Source organism: Marmota flaviventris, chromosome 11, assembly GCF_047511675.1.
Source record: "Marmota flaviventris isolate mMarFla1 chromosome 11, mMarFla1.hap1, whole genome shotgun sequence".
Taxonomy (NCBI): domain Eukaryota; kingdom Metazoa; phylum Chordata; class Mammalia; order Rodentia; family Sciuridae; genus Marmota; species Marmota flaviventris.
Window position 1 is genome coordinate 37,989,468 of NC_092508.1, and position 13,240 is coordinate 38,002,707.

The 13,240-nt window shown below is 37.8% G+C and overlaps 1 protein-coding gene across 2 annotated transcripts in view; it reads left to right on the forward strand.

Annotated features, from left to right (window-relative positions):
* Window positions 1-13,240, forward strand: part of Ankrd44 (ankyrin repeat domain 44) — a 298,968-nt gene that overhangs the window by 149,174 nt on the left and 136,554 nt on the right. The gene's annotated exons all lie outside the window — the stretch shown is intronic.

Sequence of the window (13,240 nt, forward strand, 5' to 3'; positions counted from 1 at the left end):
CAAAACAAACAACAACAAAATAGAAAAATGACTTCTCTAGTAAAATATTTATATTACTTTGAACGTTCAAATCCTGGCTATCTGGTCAGGTACAGCATTGTGGACAAATGCAGTACATTTGGATATCTTTTGATTGGTATTTTAATTATAAAAAATGAAAACAAGGCTGGGGATATAGCTCAGTTGGTTGAGTGCTTGCTTTGCATGCACAAGGCCCTGGGTTCAATCCCTAGTACCACCACACCGAGAGAGAGAGAGAGAGAGAGAGAGAGAGAGAGAGAGAGAGAGAGAGAGAAGAAAACTGGTTTAGAATCTATATAAACATGTATACTATGTACTACATGTGGTTTGTATTCACTATAAATAGATTCTGTATATTTGCACCTTGTAAGTCTTATAAGTACTTAGGCTGAGTATATAAATTTTCTAAATGTAAATGCATACATATGTTTGAATTGTACTGCAAAATAATACCATGCTAGCTTATGGCTATAGGACTGTGACCATGTAATAAAAGTATAAAAATGTGGAAGGTAAGGAACCATGTCAGTTTCTGAATAGTGTCTGCCTGTGAGTAGGCAGGCTGAGTGAGGATGCCTTCAGGGAAGGGCATAAAAGGGACTATTACAATTCCCCATAAAATGTTTTATTTTTTAAAACCTGGAAGCAAATATGTCAAACATATTAAATCTAGTTTGTGTGCATACTGTTCTTTGTGATATTATTCTCTTTATTTTTCTATGTATTTAAATGCTTCATCAGATTTTAAAACGCTAATGCTTTTATTTCTGGAAACCTGTTTGCTCAGTACACCTCACCAAACAGGTTTCCAGAACCATTCTGTGCTTTCTCCCTTGAGTGTTTACTAGACAAATCCCTGGGATGAATCTGAGCGCATGCACATGCATCATTGTAGATTATGTGCAGAGAGGCTATCTTCTTCCTTGTTTCTGTTTGGGGAGATTAAAATCTAGAGGAAATGCCTCTGCCCATGGACTAGGCAAAAGGCCTTTAATAAGGCTTTGCCCTTGTTTACCACAGTAAAGGAAAGTTGTTGAATTTTAAAGTAAATTGTACCAAGCTAGGAGCTGCAACATGTATTCAAGCGGAAGGGGAGAACATCGTGGGAAAGAATTGTGCTGTGATACACCAGGAAGATTCATGTTACCCTTAGTTTCGTTGTGTTCACATTCTGGATGGAGGTGTTTCCCCAGGAAGCAAGTCATGTGCCTAATGCTCCTGACAGTCATGTGGAACTGGGGTTAGACTTTGAAGAATGTTGTGATAAGACACCTAACAGTCCCAACCTGCTGTACTACCATTCAAATATATCAGTTGAACATCCTTATCTGAAAGTCTAAAATCCAAAATTCAAGACACTTTTGAGTGCCAATATGATGCTATATATGGAAAATTCTATACCTGACTTCATGTGATAGTTGAAGTGCAGGTGCAATAAAAATATTGTGTAAAATTACCTTCAGGCTGTGTGTACAAGGTATATGTGAAACAAATGGATTTCATGTTTAGACTTAGATCCCCCTTCCCAAGATATCTCTTTATATATGCAAATATTTCAAAATATGAAAAAAAATTCCAAAATTTGAAATACTTTTGGTCTCAGAATTTTAAAAAGAAATTTTTTTAGCTGTAGTTGGACACATTGCCTTTATTTTATTTACTTATTTTTATGTGGTGCTGAGGATCAAACCCAGGGCCTCGCATGTGCTAAGCAAGCGCTCTACCACTGAGCTACAACCCCAGCCCCTTGGTCTCAGCATTTTGGATAGGGATGTTCAACCTGTGTTAAGAGCTTTCCTCAGCTGGGTGTGGTGGCACATGCCTGTAATCCCAGCAGCCCAGGGAGACTGAGGCAGGAGGATCACAAGTTCAAAGCCAGCCTCAGTAACTTAGTGAGGTCCTAAGAAACTTAGTGAGCCCCTGTTTCAAAATAAAAAAATGAAGAAGGGCTTGGGATGTGGCTTGGTCATTAATGCCCCTGGGTTCAATTCCCAGTGAGAGAAAGAAAGGAAGGAAGGAAGAGAGAAAGAGAGAAAAGATCTCTCTCACCATCTCAGAGGAATGTTTGTTTCATGAATGTGCAAATTAAAATTCAAAACTTTGTCTTAGACTCTGTGGTTGTTTCTACATCTGAAAAGGAAGGTTTTATTTCTGCAGCATGAAATGGACTATCTGGGGCTGGTGACTGTTGAGAAACTTGGGTTCACACCACCTTCATGTAGATATAGAATCTCTTCTCCTCTGTGTGGCTGATTCAGTAGGTCTTGGAGAAGCTGTAGCATGTATCTTGATTTATACACCTGTTTGAATTTATATACCCCTTAGAATTACAGAGCTCTTAATGTCTTTGGTATAATTTTGGTTCCACTCACTATGGAATTTTTCTTTCTCCTCCCCATCAAATTAGGAAGACTTAGGGTGTGGACAAGCATTGGGGAAGTCCTTCAGCAATTCAAAAAATCTGAGGTCAACTTTTAGGATTCACATAGTTTTTACTTTCCCTAAGCAGTCCTTTATTCAATTTAAATTTTATATTCATAAAGAAATATCATTGTGAGAGTATAATGATTTCAACTTTTTAGCTTACATGTGGCAGCTGACCCTTTAGGGAATCCAACCGCACTATTTTCCAATTTAATAATGAATGAGGTGCTAATGATTCCCATGTTGGACAAATAATTTGGCCTTGCCAGAACAGCCTGTTTCAGCTATATTCTCTGCTGTTGTATAAACTTACAGAGCATGATGAAACCTAAACCCATTGAATTTCTACGGATTTTTTTCTGCTTTTAACCAGATGGATGTAGCCTGAGAGCCCAAGGTCTTGAGGATGAATGGAAGCCTTGCAGATTGCACCTTCTTATCACTGTCAGTCCCCTTCTTACTCTGGCTTCTGTTTGGATCTGACTGAGTTAGGAATAAGGCAGAGAGAAGGCCAATGAGATCAATAAGAACCCATCAGTGATGAGAGTTAAGAGACCCAGGTTGAGATATAGGAAGAGGAGCACACAGAAAAATGACGACAGTAGAGATATCCTGTAGAGAAAACCAAGGTTGGGTAAGGGTTACAGAGTTCTGGGAAGTGTGCATCCTGTAATATGGGAGATTGTCAGGTGTGCCTAAGTAAACAAAACAGTTAATTTATTAGAATTTATGCCACCAAATGAGTGGTAGTCTTGCAGAATTATTTCCTGTGATTTTTCAAAATCTGCTTACCACTTGTGATGCAGCTTGCCTCCAGAGCTAGTGGCGCATCATTTTTTCGATTCCCTTATGCATAACAAATACACATTGTTTGAGGATGGATTTGATATATTTTTTTAATCTGGTAAAAATCAACAATGCTGATTTTGGCTTACAAATGTCATGCAATTAAAAAGCAATGGACTATTTCTTGTGGGTGTGTAAACTGGCTCTAACAGAAACTCCAAGGGGAGTTTTTTTAAAATATTTTGAGCAATTGCCAGATACATGGAATTATCATATACTTCTCCAAGGCAATTGCTTGGAAAGACAGTGCTCTCGTGCTGTAATAAGATTTCATCTCTATGTTAAAAAAAAAAAAAATCAACAGCGACCTGATCTCATTATAATATAATCATGATTCATATGATATTTCTTTCATGTGTGTTTATTTCAAAAATTAGAAGCCAGACTTTGCATAAACCAGCGTTAAGCTTTGGCTATTGTCTTTCACCTGTAAGAATTTTCAGTCACTCAGCCCACATTTTTCACGCCACTTCTTTTTTCTTCATTCCACTCTTCCTAATGACAAGGCTAATGGAACAGAAATGCTGTCTCTGGAAAAGATGCCCAGAGTTCCCTTTACTCCTGATCTCTTGGAAGTAAAATTAAGAAGTAACAGGGAAAAGATTGAAAACATGCTTAATTTGTATTTAGACTGATCGTTTTTAGCTGAGCCTTTGTTCCTGAAGTGTCAGTATAGCCTAGTGCTTATTTTCATGTTTAAGCTTTAAAATGTCCTTGGGTAAAAAGCGTTTGCCTTTAAATCATTAGACATGCAGACTGTGTCCTTCCGTGCACAATGGTGCCTGACAGACAGGTAAATAACATGGAGCTTCCTTTCGAAAAATCAGTTATAAATATTCAATTCAGAGCCCAAACCATCTGACGCCTCCCTCTGAGAGGTAAACAAGACTCTGCAAAGTGTTTAGAGAAAGAGGAAGGGGAAGCCAGCGGCAAGATGACACTGATGAAATACGCATCCAGTCCCTGTTCGGATAACTTGGCTTTTGTCATAATAAATTCTCTCGTGGTGGGCCGTGGGGGAGGAGGTTTCCTAGCAGCTGCCTGTTCAGCCTTTTGCAGGAGGGGAGAGGTGGAATGCAGGACCTGCACAATGAATGAACCCAGCCATTTTCCCTAGATTCCTAATTGCGTGTCTTTCAGTTTCTCAAGAGACTCTGAGGCTTTAGGAACCTACATGACGCAGATGTCCTTCCACCCCTGTGTGTGTGCTTGGGGTCATTTTTCTCCTTGAAAGAATTTTCATATTGAAAGCTACATTTGGATCTGTATAAAGCTACAATGTTTTAGAACACATAGATAATAATAATTGTAGTAACAATGCCAGTGTATAAATATGTCTTAAACAATAGAAAAATGGGCAAAAATATGAACAAGTAATCTCAGAAAGCAAATTACAAGTGGGCAGTAGACCAACATACTAGAAGATGCCCAATCTTATTAAACACAAAAACCATAAAGGGGGACACCATTTTCTTCCTATAAGATTTGCAATATTCATTTATTTTAAAAACAACATTATTGAAATATTGATCTACAGTTAACTATACATATTTAAAGTGTACAATTTAATGAGTTTGAACCTAAGTGTACGCTCATGAAACCATTGGCTCTGATCAAAACAATGGATGTATCTACCATCTCCAGAAGTCTCCTTGTGTTCCTTTGTTTTATTTTTATTTGTTTGTGGGTGGTAACATATTATGAGAACTATCTACCCTCTTAACAAATTTTCAAGTGCATACCACAATATTATTGATTCAGATTCACTTGAGTGAATCAACGAATCAATATCAAGTGTAGATGAAGACGTGGGAAACTGAGTCATCTTATACATTGTGAGTGCCTAGATGGGCACACATTGGAAAGTTGAGAATACCTATTAAAACCAGAAATGTGCACCACCTATGACACACAAGTCCATTTTAAATGATCTTTCCTAGACAAATACTTGCACATTTGCAGAAGTAATTTTATGGACGTTTGTTATTTAAACATCGCTTAGATAGTAGAGTATTAGAAATAATTAAGGTACCATCAGCAAAGGAATTGTCTAAAAATACATGGCACGTTACATTGTAATACACGTTGCAGTTAAAAGGAATTAACTGATTCCATAAGTATCAACCTGAATAAATATAAAAAGGCTCTAGTTAAGTGGAACGAGAAAATTCAGAGTGTTAGTGCAATATAATACAACTTATATGAAAAATACATATTGTGACATATTTTTAAAAATCATCATGTAGCATTTTAAATATTCAAAAACTATTTGTACTGACCACCCAGCTTCATTCTCAGAATTTTCTGTGGATACACATATTTGTGTCTGAAGACATAAAAGCAACTGGAAACTTAACATATTGAACTCAGAGCAGTGGTTAACCTCAGGGAGGAGGGGGGTGTTCAGCACTGGGGGGTCATACTCGAGAGGATTTTACCTATATTTGTAATGATTCGTTAAAAAAAAACATTCATGTATTATTCATATAATCCAAGTGTGAATTCAAATATAGGTCATCACACTGTCATTGTGATAGGTAAATTTTCCTAGTTTCAAAACATCAGTTCTGTTGAAGAGACATTGCTGGGTGTCTCTTTTAATCAGAAAGTATCCTCAAATGCCAACTATTCATTTAGGTCTGTCCTATGCTTATAGCTGTTCCTTAGTCCCTGACTCTTCTCTTCTCCCATAATTATTACCAAATTTAACAAATAGTTACCAAATATTATATATATATATCATGTGCCCCGTGCCAGGCAATTATCTTAGGACTTATGGGTTAAATCCTTATAGGTTGTTCAGTGTTTTTACAAAATTTAGGTTTGTTCTATCTGTAATATTTTGATACTTACTTTTATCACATCAACAATAGTTTCTAATCATGTCTTACGTTATAGAGCACTCCTCCAAACCACCTTAGGTACATTCTATGGCTAGATTTTTAAACTAACTCTTCTTTGTTTAATACCAAAATTGTTTTCAGTATTTCACTTTTGTGACCAATCTTTAATTGCCACAGTCTGGCTGGGCACAAATGCCGCAGTCTGGCTGGGCACACAATCACGAGCCACCACACAGCTTGTAGATTCAAACAGCAACTCTTTATTCCCGAACTCACACCAGCCGTCTACAAACACGTTCTGGGGAAATCCACGTTCTCTGCCCAAATCCACGTTCTCTGCCCAAATCCACGTTCTCTGGGCTTCTATCTCCAAAATATACTGTCTGAATCCCGTGAGAACTCAAGGGGAACTCAGGCAGCAGGATACGCCCTATTCCCAGCAGGAATAATCTTAAACCTTAAACCTGGAACCTAAACTGGGAACGCCCTAAACAGGATTATCTTAAAACCGGGAACACCCTAATCTGCCTTGGTCCTTGAGCAAGGTCACCTACATTCAATGTCGCTGCAACATGTCAGCAACATGGGGTACGCTGGCAAGGAAATTGTCATACCTACTTGGCTAATGGCTCCCAGCATCTCCCCCCTTCTGATTAATTAAACAACAAGCAATGTGGCTTAAGGACCGTGCCTGGTAGGTTGTCCAATTCAACATATGGTTCTTACCCGTCATCGGAAAACTGACCTTTAGGCGTCAGCCTCCTGTCTTAGGTTGATACCACTGCAATTGAATCATACCCTTCACTGACTACCGGTCCAGCATACAGCCATACTTGTGGATAGGTCTATGCACCAGTGGGGGGGTGAGGTTCTTTGCCTCACCTCTGTTGGCCCCCAAATTTGGCCTTGGTGCCAGTGGGGGAGTGAGGTTAATGTGGCTTATGGACCGTGCCTGGTAGGTTGTCCAATTCAACATATGGTTCTTACCCGTCATCGGAAAACTGACCTTTAGGCGTCAGCCTCCTGTCTTAGGTTGATACCACTGCATTTGGATCATACCCGTCACTGACTACCGGTCCAGCATAAGCCATTGGCCCCCAAATTTTAGACCATCACTAGCAGAAGGGAGGAGGATACAGAAATGCCACGACACCAAGCCAATTGACGGCTCCTTGGGAAAAAATTGCATCACTGGTGACACCATCAGCAAAGATATGCCAGCATTACCACAATTCGCTGCACCAAACGATAGTTACATAGTCCAGGCAAGTTCTGCAAGCAGTTCAAAGCGGAGGAATCTATCAATATGTCCATTTCCTCCCAAAGTAAGTTTCCTCCCAAAGTAAGTTGACTCTTTGATTGAGCATTACTTGTTGAGTTCTTCACCGGCACTGGGATGGAGATAGGAATTCTGGCAATGATGCTAAAGAGACATTATCCTGAAAAGAATTATTAAATATAATGAAAAGGAAAGGTGAAAGTAAACAAACAGATCTGTTAACCTACTTTAAAAACAATCCTTAACAGCCTTTTACCTAATTTAAACTAGTAAACAAACAGATCTGTTAACCACCTTTAAAAACAATCCTTAACAGCTGTTTACCTAATTTAAATTAAACCATTTAAATCACGTGAATAAAAAAAAATAATAATAATTCGGATCCATTTTTTCATGAGCGCTCCTCATATAAGAAATATGGACATACGCACATACAGACATACAACACAAAACACAAGAGTGTACACAAACGTACAACACATAAGAAAATAGTAAAGGCCTTGTAGCTTTACCTAGGTGAAATCTCCATTGCAATGTTTAAAAACTCCACAGTCAAAAAATAAAACTGATCATAAAAACATTAACCTAGGTTTGCATGAGCTCAAAAAATAAAAATAGAACCTTATGATGTGGAAAAATGCAATAATAAAATAGCTATTGAAAAAAGCATCCTGGTTAATCACTGTCGCAGATGTAAGAATGGCCAAGCTGGAGTTCTGAATATCAGCTGTTATGGATTTGAGTCAAATCATCTTCTTTTCGATCTGTAGAAATTGTTTTAGTTAATCTCTCTGGAATCCAAATCGGCTGCTGTTCTCCCTGTGGAGACACACAAACAGACCCCCGACTCCAGACAATCACTGGGTCAGGACCTTTCCATTGTCCTGTTAGAATATCTTTCCAAAGCACTTTAGGCTTATGTACATTTTTTGAATACATATGCCTTTCCGCAGCACTAAGTCCTTATGAATCCAAATTTAAAAAGTTTAGAGTAAAAAGCGTTATTTTAAGTTTATCTATGGGGGATATATACCCCTTTCCAATTCCCTCTTTTTGCTTTAATAAGTATGTCTGTATCTAATAGTTGTCTTAGCTTTTTGCATTTTCTATCTGTGTAATACCTTACTTGACATTTTTAACCATTTTCTATCTTATTTCTATCTTTTGTTTTTTTTTTTTTCCTAAGGTTTGTATTTTTACCCTTAGTTGCTTATTTTCCTCCTAGTTTTTTTTTTTTTTTCCTATTTTGTGGGTTTAAAATTCTTGTCTTCCTACATCTTTTCTATCTTTTTACATCTTCTTTATCTTTTTTCTTTTTAACTTTCTATACTTCTGTCTTTAAAGTTTTTCACTTTAAATTTTTAATCTTCTTTATCTAAATATCTTTTATCCTATTATCTTCCCATTTTTTTAAGCAATGCCTTTAAGATTAACTAAGCTTCTTTCCTCCATCATGAAGGCATTTTAACCACCTTCAATTTAACCTTTTAAAGCCTTCCAATTATCATCTATACTGTACTTTTAAATGTACTTTTTCACCACCTACAACTTCACTCTTTTAAACGAGGCTTAGATTCTGTTTAAATCTCTTTAATGTTAGTTTACATGGCTGCCCTTCAACCAAAGGCTTTTTTTTTTAAACTCCATTGAGAAGCTTTGTCTCAATCTGCCATGTACAAATACTTTTTTCTTCTTTTTTCCTTTCTCAAGCTTTTAAAGTAAGTCTAGTTTCCTCAAAATCTTTTTAAATGGCATTTTACAACTTTTTACTTTACCACACAGAGATTATCTCATCTAGAAACATTTCTTTTTCCTTTAACCTTTTATATTAAAATATATTTCCACATCTTGAATCTTTTTTAACCGTTAACCCTTTTTATAAATTCACATTTTGAAACAACTCTTATAAAATTTCTGATTTAGACAAATTACTCCACTTTAATAAGATGAAAGACTTTCATGTTTTTTATGATACTATAATACTATAATTGAAACCCAACTGAAAATTTTTCTACTCTTTGTATATAAATTACACGATAGAATCTTAACTCTTAGTAACCTTGTTTTAGCAAAGACACAGACACAAAGCAATATTAAACCTTTTTCCATTTACCAATTTATGAAAACACACATAATGTTTAAATATGTTACCTTATGGAACTTAATAAGTAAATAACACTTGATTTTATATTTAGTGGTTGATATTTTAACACTTTAGCATTGTAAATTAATCAGATATCTGTAAAAACCAAGATCTTAGATAAGTGTAGTAAACAGAACTAGCCATCTTTTTCTTGAAGAAAAATCCTTCTAAAGGATACCATGATGGTCCCATTGATATACTTAATAACTCTTCTTTAAAAAGCCATGGGCTACATTTTTGTATTGTATCAACATATGCCCTAATTGTTCTTGGTCTCACTGGGGTGCCTCCTTCCTCTAACAATTTTTCTTGCTCGGAGGCGAACAACTTCAAACCTTGAGTCAACCATTTTCCCCAGTTTGCCTGAGAAAGTTCTAGGAACAGGCAACTTGAAATAAAAACAAAATAAATCAAAACAATAACACATTGTTTTTTGAATTGGTCACCCATTCTTTCGCTCTTCCTCAGGGGCGAGCAATTTCACTTACCTCCAAGCTTTAGAAGTTCCCCGCACAGGACGCCAAATGCCACAGTCTGGCTGGGCACAAATGCCGCAGTCTGGCTGGGCACACAATCACGAGCCACCACACAGCTTGTAGATTCAAACAGCAACTCTTTATTCCCGAACTCACACCAGCCGTCTACAAACACGTTCTGGGGAAATCCACGTTCTCTGCCCAAATCCACGTTCTCTGCCCAAATCCACGTTCTCTGGGCTTCTATCTCCAAAATATACTGTCTGAATCCCGTGAGAACTCAAGGGGAACTCAGGCAGCAGGATACGCCCTATTCCCAGCAGGAATAATCTTAAACCTTAAACCTGGAACCTAAACTGGGAACGCCCTAAACAGGATTATCTTAAAACCGGGAACACCCTAATCTGCCTTGGTCCTTGAGCAAGGTCACCTACATTCAATGTCGCTGCAACATGTCAGCAACATGGGGTACGCTGGCAAGGAAATTGTCATACCTACTTGGCTAATGGCTCCCAGCATTTAATAAAACACCCTTGAAGATTAGTCTTGACATTTGTCTATAGTTATTTCCTTTAGGAAGATGTTATAGAGTCACCTAACACACACATGCAAAAGTCAGAAATGGGTTGTATGGGAGAGAGAGAGGGAGAGAGAGGGGTGGCGGGGGAGTGGGGGAAAGGAGGAAGAGGAGGAGAAACAGGTAAAGGAGGAGAAGGTAGGAAGGGAGAGGAGAAAGAGGGAAGGAAAAAGAAAGTGTGGGGGAAGAAGAAAGAGATGGCAGGTAAGATTCAGACTTGCAGTGGCAAAAGCAGAACCACCAGTCTGAGTACAAAATACTTGTAGGGCATGTGCCTTGCTGCCTTTGGTGTCTGGTCGTCTGGCTGTTGAGGGAGCTTCTGGAGTGAGATGCTTAGCTTCACAATGTAGTGATAATCAAATGGCACTGAGACTGCAAAAGGTTCCCCAGATTCTGGAGCTCTCCCACCCTGGGGAGGAAGGGTTACAGTGGTCTCCTTCTCGGTATGCTCATCCTGCCTTACCGGGCAACAGCTGGGATGAGCTATAATGATTGTGGAGGGAGAAAAACATGAGAAAAAAGTAACATAAGACCAACAGGTAACATATCATTAAAATTTGAAATTTTCCTTTCAAATCAGACCATATAACCAAGGTCATCTTCAGATACAGAGGCAGCACTTGCTTTTTCCTCACCTGGAGCAAGCCTTAGGAAAATCTTGGCAGTATATACTGTATGGCTGGGCCACTTTATATGGAAAGGGTGGAGAGTGTTGTTTTCTGTAAAGGGTTGCAAACCCAGAACAAAAATAATCTAAGAAAATGCAACTGAGTTTTACCACCCCTCCCATTTTTAGTAAACACAAAACCTCAAATGTCCTAGCTTTATTTAAAAAATACTTTGTTAGGAAATATTTGAAGCATATAGAAAGGTATGGAGAATGATATAATGAATATCCACATACTTTCTACCAAGCTTTAGTAAATCTTAACATTTTGTCATATTTGCATTGTGTCTTTTCTAAAAAGGACATTTAAAACATTGAAGGCCCAGTTATAGCCATCTGGTCACCCTAACTTCATCCCTTTTCCCACTCTTCCTCCCTAGATGCAACCACTGTCCAGAATTTGCATCTGTTCTCTCTAACCATATTTTAGCTTTTATTTCATTTCTATGTACCCATAAACAACATATAGAATTGTTTTTGTAAATCTAAACACCTTATATAACTGGAATTATGCCACAAGGTTTTGTTCTGCAACTCAATTCATTTGTTCAGTTTAACAAATTTAAGTACATCTGTGTATATACAGAACTTCAGGCTGTTCATTTCCATGACCATGTAGGATTCCATTGTACAAATCACCACAATGTACTTATGCATTTCCCCCTTGATCAACATTTAGAATTACAACTTCTTATTGTGTAATCATGCTGCAGTGAACATTCTTACATGTGTAAGGATATGATTGGGGTGGAATTTCCAGGTGGGAGGGGGTATGCTCAACATAAGTTTTACTAGGTGATGCCACCTCATCATTCCCCCAAAGGAGCTTATACCAATTCACCCTGCTACTGGTTTTATGCTGAGTCTTCTTGTTACTCTATATCCTTGTTACCTCTAGGCATTGTTACATTTATCTTGTACCAATTTGTTGGATATGAAATGGTATGTTAATGCTGCTTCCATTTGCTTCTCTCTGGTGAATTTTGAAAAGTATCTTTCCAGTATGTGTCTTGCCAATTGGGTTTCTTCTTGCATTAGCTTTTGAATTAAAAAAAAAAAAAAAAGCAAAAAACAAAATTTACTCCTTCAGAGACTATGGAGACTATGAATAATGGACTTGAAGCCAGTCCTTCAAGACTGCGTGAAATCTGAATGGTGTTTGTTGTGACATGAGTACCAAAGAAACAGCCTAAAAATAAGTAACAAATGTGCATTTGGCTCACAAGAGAGATACACAACTTGAACACAATGTGGTTAGACATTTTTGTGACCCAAGAAAAGACATGACAAAAAGGTGGGTAGTTTTAGAAGGGTTGACTAACTCCTAGAAGTTTGGAAGAAGAAATACTAGAACCTGTAAGGATAAATGCTGTTTTCTTTCTTTTCTTTTTTTTCTTTCCTCTTTCCTTCCTTTCTTCCTCCCTCCCTCCCTCGCCCTCCCTCCCTCCCTTCCTTCCTTCCTTCTTTTTTTCCCTCCCTCCCTTCCTTCCTTTTTTCCCTCCCTCCCTCCCTCTCTTTCTTTCTAATTATGTTTGTTTCTAAACCAGAAAGGTAGGCTTAGTAACAATAATCTGGCAATCTGTTGGAACTCAGAAGATAAAATATGAATTTTAAAAAATTTATTTACTTATTTATTTAAATTAGGCATATATGACAGCAGAATGCATTTTGATTCATTGTACACAATTGTAGCACAACTTTTTCTTCTGGTTATACAAGATGTAGCATCGCACCATATGTGAAGTCATACATGTACCTAGGGTAATGATGTCCATCTTATTCCACCATCTTTCCTGCTGCCGTGCCTCCTCCCCTTTCCTCCCTCCCCTTTGCGCAATCAAAGTTCCTCCATTTTTCCCATCTACTCCCCCACCCCATTATGGATCAGCATTCACTTAACAAGAGAGGACATTTGACCTTTGCTTTTTGGGGGGATTGGCTTATTTCAGTTAGCATGATTTTCT